The sequence below is a fragment of the Porites lutea genome, chromosome 14 (assembly GCF_958299795.1).
Source record: "Porites lutea chromosome 14, jaPorLute2.1, whole genome shotgun sequence".
Lineage (NCBI taxonomy): Eukaryota > Metazoa > Cnidaria > Anthozoa > Scleractinia > Poritidae > Porites > Porites lutea.
In genome coordinates, this window is record NC_133214.1 from 2,059,751 (window position 1) to 2,067,435 (window position 7,685).

General features: G+C 38.9%; 1 pseudogene; it reads right to left on the reverse strand.

The window, feature by feature from the left end:
• Nucleotides 1-598: 598 nt before the first annotated feature.
• On the reverse strand, nucleotides 599-5,630 carry LOC140924997 (uncharacterized; annotated as a pseudogene).
• Between the last annotated feature and the right edge of the window lie 2,055 nt (nucleotides 5,631-7,685).

Here is a 7,685-nt window from a genome sequence, read left to right on the forward strand (position 1 = left end):
CGAAATTTCCTTTTATTGAATTCAATTAAACATTTTTTACTCCACTTGACAAAGTAGATGCTTAAAAAACAGCTTGAAAATAAATCATTACCACTTACAGTTAATATTTAAAAAGGCTGCGTTTTTGTAGTTCTTTTAAGGTAACAAGTAGCCTGTGTACAGCCACCCCCTCCTTCAGAAAAAAAGCGGAGAAGGGGTCGACTTTTTTTTAGTTGAGGGGGCGTCTGTACATAGGCTAGGTAACATTAAGAAGTGGCCGCCCATTTTGGGCTACTGTGTGCGATTAATGATTAATGTGAATTTTCTTTCCTAATCCAAAAATCAACGTGTTTCGTATCGTGTAATATATCAAACAGGACAAATAGGACACGCAGTGTTTCATCCGACACCAGACACCGAAGAGTAATATGTAATTTTCTTCTGTAACGAATATGGGAAAATACGACAAAAGGAAATGAAAAACGATAAAAATTAAGTTAGCGAGATACACAAAACTTCCTTTTGATTTACATCTGAAAGGCTAGTTACTACTAGCATTCATAATAGCAGCAAGTGATGAGTTGCCGGCCCGGCGTCGACTGCCATCTCGTTTCGCACTTTAGTTTAGGACTACCGAAACAATGATGACGAGCTGTGCTGTAGTCCATGCCGTGAGCACATAGTATGTGGCCGTTTGAAAGCGTTGTTTGTCTCCGCAGTCGGTTTGAAATTTCTGCGAAAGAAAAAAACCTTTTTTGGTACTGTCCCGAAATTTATGAAAATCCTAACAGTAGAAACTGCCGCCACATTGAGTGAAACATAAAAGTAATAGTTCAAAGCATTAAAAGAAAGTATGAATAACACAGCAAATATAGAAGTGGACTTGGATGGCCAAACTTGAAGAAGATTGAAAAGGAGTGAAATTGTGGGTTTTTGAAAACTTGTTAGCCTAACAAAATGGTTTTTGTTGTTTATAAGATTTATTACAATGCGCTGGGATATATATTTGATGGAAAAGAAGCTGTGATTTTGTCATTTCCAAGAAATTTCTTCGTTAACGTTCCATAGCGCATAAGGAAGTTTAATTAACTGGCAATATTAACAAAAAGAAACTACTGTAGACAACCGTGACATAGTTCCCTTAAGGGCCTGTTTACATGGAGGTGGGGGATCTCGGATAGGTGAGGTAACCCGCTTAGGTGGGGGAGCCCGAGGCACCTGTCTGTTTATATAATCTATCATATGGTCTCCCCATCGTTCATGTAAACGTGCTCAAATTAAAATGATTGTTTGGACAGGCTGGTCTCCCCTTCCTAAGCAGGTTGCCTCACCTACCTGGGGTCCCCCACCTCCATGTAAACAGGCCCAAAGAAAAAATCACTGTGTTCGCATTGATTATCACCAATTCCCCGTGAGGTGAGAAGCGCGAAAGACTGGTACGACAACGGCATGCGCGCGCATGCGTGTCCCTAGGACTAGAGCTTTAGGTTCTTCTTACCCGCTTCTTGGATGCCGATGACTGCTAAAGAGTCTTGTGACTTTTTCAATAGGTATATTGGAAAGTCAGTGCAAAATTGCTGTAGGTCGTCGCTGAGAAATGAACGCTCAGTGAGTTCCCCATTCACCATCCATGTGCTGTCAATACGCGTGCCTTTGTTGATAACTCCCTGGTGGATTGAATGATCGTTTAATAGCCCGCGCTCGATATATTAAAATTCTAACATGATCCTGAGGATTTAAGGTCAAAATTGCAATTTTTTTACGACTCCATTGTCTCGCAATTCCCAGAAGAGATTTCGGCACAAAGAAAACCGAACCAAATACAGTGAAACCTGTATTAAGCGGACACCCTCGGGGAATGCTGTAGTGTCCGCCTAACTGCAGGTTTTCAATAGATAACGTCATATGAGGGGTCAAATGCTATTCAAATGAACAGTGGAAACGTTTAGAATACTCCCAGAGACTATGACGATATACGTTTGCATTAATTTCTTTATTAAAGGGGACTAATTGATGATAGTACCATAAACATAGATTGCAACTCAAATTTGAAGAACTCAGATGAGTGAAACAAGCTCTATACAAACAAAACGAAATAGAAAACAGTACTGTACTGTGAAACTAATCAAATAAGTTCGTCAAATCACGTTGTATAAACTAAAAATATTAAAATTTGTGGGTGGCAATCTTTCGCATCTTCGGTGTCTGGCATGTTGGGTGGTGGAATTTAATTACAAGTGTCCGTTTAATACAGGTTGGCAACAATAGAAATGACCATTTCAGGTACTTTTTAGGTGTCCGCGTTCGCTTAATAGAGGTGTCCGCTTAATAAAGGTTTCGTTTAAAGTAAATAAGGGAAATAAATTTGGGGACTTCGGCTACTGTCCGCTTAATACAGGTTTCACTGTATAGAAAAATGACCAGAAAGCCTCGGAGTCATGTTAGAATTTTAACTGATATCGAACGTGGGCTATTGACATCCGGCTACATGTATAGTGGAGGTCAGAAGTCTTAAGCACTAATATTAATACATGTTCAAGAGATTGTATTATGCGAATTAAGAAAATAATCACCTAAAGGAAAATGCTTTGATCTTGAAACAAATTCTCTCAGCTGATTCTTTAATACTAGATCTGGAGTATTTGTGTGTGGATACTGGGGGTTAAAGATAACTAAACAAGGTCAATCTCAAGGGACACGGTCAGCTTTGGGACCGCGCTGACCTGGACACTCGTTTGCAATTTTGAAGAGCGTTTACTTCAACCCGAAATCAAAGGTACGCCCGCGTAGGATACATCTAGAAATCCTCTTCAATCTTGCCTAGTGTTTTATTTCATCTATGATATTTTATATCATATTTTGTTAAAAACAGCATGAGTCGCGTATCTTGTAATAATATAATTCAGCTAAGAATTAGTATGTAATGTGCATATTCATCAACTGACGCCTTCTTCCAGTTAATAAAACAGTGAAAAGAACAGAGAGTAGACATGCAAGAAAATGATTTCCTTACCTGGGAGGCTTTCTCAAGATCTCCAATAAGTTTATCTGGGGTAGACAACTCTTTCGGCAGAGGCATCAGATAACAAATCCCTTTGTCCGGAATTCTCATCATGGTTAATTTCTGCAAGTAAGATTCAGAAAAACGTTTGAAAAAAAAATACATGAAAAATAATAACTGATCAAAGATAACTAATTTTTCATTACCGTTTCTACTTTACCACTTCCACATTTCCATAAATGCACCTTAATCCTGGTTTCCATATGATCGCTGCGATCGCTGAGAAAAAAAGTTCAGCGATCGCAGCGATCATAGCTATCATATGGAAACCACTTTCCAGCGATCGCAGCGACAACGATCGTTGAGATCAGAAAAAGTACTATCTCAGCGATCGTTGTCGTTGTGATCGCTACGATCGCTGGAAAGTGGTTTCCATACGATCGCTATGATCAGCGATCGCAGCGATCATAGGGTAATACCCAGGAGAAGTGAAAAACAAAGGTTATGCAAAATCTTGGGGGGGAGGGGGGGGGGGGGCAATTAAGGTGGGTATATGGGAAAGGTGGAAGTGGCTCATTTGGGCCAACATTGTTGGCAGTTGTTGCGTCCGTTTGCATGTGGCTAATATATAGATTTAGCCAGGGCTAATAGCGATGCTCGCTTTAATTAATAGTTTACTCAAATAAAATATGAAATCGTGTAATGCTAAAGAAACGGTGAAGACAACGAGAACGGTAAAAAAATCAACAACAATAGGACTAATTAGCCCCCCAAAAAAACAACTTTGCACCTGCTGCACACTTTTTTGTACATTTCCTTGCCGTTGTTTTACAAGCTTTTGCACGACTACGTGTTCCTGTTAACCTTTTTTTTTTTCGCTGCCGCCCATTTTCACCGTAGTGGCCTCTAGCATTTCTCATTTTCTCACTGCCGCTATAAAATTTTCATGCTTTTCTTCCAACGAAATTGGTCTCCGTCGTTTTTTATTTCGGCTCGCTCTAGCTCTTTCTCTGTTATCCACGTTAGTCAGGTAGACAGTCATTAAAATTTAGTCGAAAGAAAGTCTCGGCGTTGTTGTTGTTTTTTCTCTCTAAAACTCTGGGTGGCCAAGCGATTTACCGCCGAAAAGCACGGGGTGCTTGAAATGCGAAATTTCACCACACCTTACATGAAAGGGGTGGACGTACCTGCATACTAGTACGTAGGGACGATTTTTTCAGAATCAAAATTTCTTGGATGCACAAGTAAGCAGAGTTTCTTACTTATGGTTCTCCGCTGCGCACGCTAGAGCTCCGCTAAAAGTTTCACCGGTTTCAAACTTGGTGCAACAGGGTGTACAAACGGACGCAACATGTAAAATCCAACAATGTTGTGAAGCTCATAATTACCTGTTTAAAGTCATGCATGACATCACTCTGATCCACGCCGGGGTGAGAAGGAACCTTAGGCACCTCTGTTTGCTTCTGTGTGTCCACTTCAATCGTTTCGTTGTACTTTTCTCCCGATTCAGTAACGCGAATATTAAAATCCACGACCTGCGTTAGACAAGCAAGAATTAAAATGTCAGTACAGTAGTTCAGGTGTATGAGGATCACGAACAGCCAGTTTAACTTGTAACACAGTTCTTTTTGCTTTTATTTGAGAATACATCTTTCAATGGTCTTTTTTTTTTAAATGCAGCAAAACCCCGCGTATATTAATTTAATGGTCATGTATTATTATATTATTATTATCATTATTATTAAGAGACCATATCCAAATTCAGAAGGTTCCTAAATAAAAGAAAAGGAGAGGGGAGGGAACAAGAAGTATAATCAAAAGCAAAGGAAGAGCTTACCTTCTTAGACTCCGATCCGTCGCTCCTGGATAAGGGATTTCCCGAGGTGGAGCTTGTTAATACAAGTAGAAAGAGCAGGAGGCAGCAACTTCTGGCCACAAATGCAATTGATTTCTTTAAAATAAAAATGTAAAAGATTATTTTTACAATCATTAAGACCTGTTGGTACGATTGATGTGTTATTGTGCAGAGCAACTTGTCAGGTTGTGAATGTTCGAGAACCAAATTCAAGACTCCCATTTGCGTTTATTGACTTTAGTAACATTTTATTTTGTGTTAAAAGTTTATTCGATCACGTTGAATATTATAAGGTGTGGGACGTTTTTCGTTTGTTGTAATAACTTGTTGCATAACCCCGAATGACCCGTTAATTCTTTGATTTTAAGTCAGTTTCTAAGTATATATATTTTTATAATACCCAAGAGAAACTGGAACATCTATTTTCTTAACCCTGTAAACCCTAAGACCAAAATTTAAATTCTCATTTGTTGCCCGTATTCATTTCCTACAGGGGTAGTGGGGAGAAGTTGATAAAATATGAATCAAATTCATCTTGTGTGATCATGTCCGTGATTCTCATAACCACACTACGTTTTACATAGCGTTGATATTATGAGGAGAATTTTTCTGATGCTGATCACTCTTAAGGCTCAGAGGGTTAAAACTGACACATGGGCGACACATTAAAAAGAGTCTGGTAGCATCGCTATCTCTCTTCAATCCTGGTATAAAATGATTTTTTTGGGTGTAGATTAGAATTTCTTTACTTATTCTAAACAGTCGCAGCAAACAGCGATTACTTACGTTAAACATAATGACTTCAGAGAAGGTTTCTCTTTCGCTTCTTTCTGAACGGTCTTCTCCTCTTTAGAGAATCTTGAGAACGTCTCCACTCTGGTTTTTTTTACCAACTGAAGTCTGCAATTTCCTTGCTCTCTTATATTTGATTTCGTTGGACCAAAGGTCACGTAGAGCAGTGAATTCCTTCATACTGTACAGAGTCAATTTTCTTCCAGACTATCATATGTCGATTAAGAAAAGTCGAGCAATCCTGAAATGCTTTATAGATCTCAAGTTTAGCGTTTGGTTTACGCTGGGCTCAGAAAACAGTGAAAACGAAACCATGTATTGTGACACTTAAACCTTTTTTCAGGTCGACTGCCGGTCAAGGTTTTTTAAACACTAGATGACCGGCAGTCCTATATTCTCAATAAATTTGACAAATCGAGAAAATTCATCTAATCTAAACTATCATATGTCGATTAGGAAAAGTCAAGCGATCCTGAAACGCTTTATGGATCTCAAGTTTAGCGTTTGGTTTACGCTAGGCTCAGAAAACGAGACCATGTTTTGTGACACTTCCAACTCTTTCCTCTTTCCTCTTTCCTCTTTCCTCTTTCCCGACTGATCTAGGAATGATCGAAGCGACTCTGCTAGCAGGGTATACTGCCGGTCATTTAGTGTTTTGACAATCTTGGTCGGCAGTCGACCTGGAAAAAAGTTCTAAGTGTCACAAAAGATGGTTTCGTTTTCTCAGCCCAGCGTAAACCAAACACTTGGTGCAGACGTGAACATGCAAGATGAGGATGGGTGTACCTCGCTACATCACAGCGTACAGGCCGGTAACGTCGCTGTTACAAAGTTTTTACTTCGCAGCGGCGCGAACCCTGATATAAGCAACGCTGACGGTGCGTTTCCCGTCGATTTAAAGGATGACTTTGACTTGATTGAAATGCTCGTTAAATGTTCGCCAGAAGAGCGAAGGAAAAGCACGGCAGCAACAAATAAGATGTAAAACAGAAGAATTTATCGTCAAATTATTATCATTTCAACGGGGTTGTGTTGTTACTTTTTTGCTGTATCCATTCGAACGAATCTTTGAACTGAAAGCGCTGTGCTTATCTTATATGTTGCTCCTAGCGAAAAATGCCCCGACCGTTTTCAAGTTAAACGAAGAGGACTCAGGAACATTACCGTTAAAGTACGCAAAAACAGCCACTATTTTGAATCAGTTTGAGTGTTATTTTATTTACACAAAAGTGTGCAAGGTTTATTATATCTGTTTGTTTTGGTTGAGAGATTTCGAAAACGCACGTGCCGGCCGTAAAGTGACTTTAATAGTAAGATTTATCTTTTGTTAAAATCTGTCTTTTGTTCATACTAATTGGACGCGCTGGTAAAACAAAGGATACGTTCCGTTGGCCTTAATTGACTTTTACTGGACCAAACAAAACCCTTTCCAGAAAAACGAAGTCTCGCCTGGAACATACTGTTTTTATTACTCTCCTACGTTTTCAAGATCTTAGTATTTGAGTTGGCTTGCGTTTTAGTGACAGATTCCTTGTCCATCGAGATCTCCTGATCAAATCATTTAGTTATACTTCATTAAGTGTAGTTGCTTAACAATTGTTTGAGACTGGTTGTCAAGTGAACTCTTTTGTTGGATAATCCGTGTAATTATATTTGTACGCTAATTAGTTTTATTGCAAAACTCGTAAACAACTTTGAGTTAATATATTGAAAAGGGGGGACAAATTAGTATTGTTAATTATTCCTACAAGAAGACTTTAAACGACAACTTGTGTAATGTACAAAAGTTGATTAGTTGTACTTTTTGAAGTAACGATAGTGTGAATCAGCGATTTATATATACGAATACATTCTTTGTGATCCTTATGTCTCTCTGACTATTTTGTTTTGATTGGACATAAACTGGACTTAAGTGAATTTTATAGCTTAAGCTGATTTTCGGACTGCGTCATAACCTCGAAGGAAAATATGATAATATTCCTTACAGCCAATCGGGTTTTTACTGATGCAAGACTAAATTTCAAATGATTAGGATTGGCACCTGTCATGTCCAGTCAG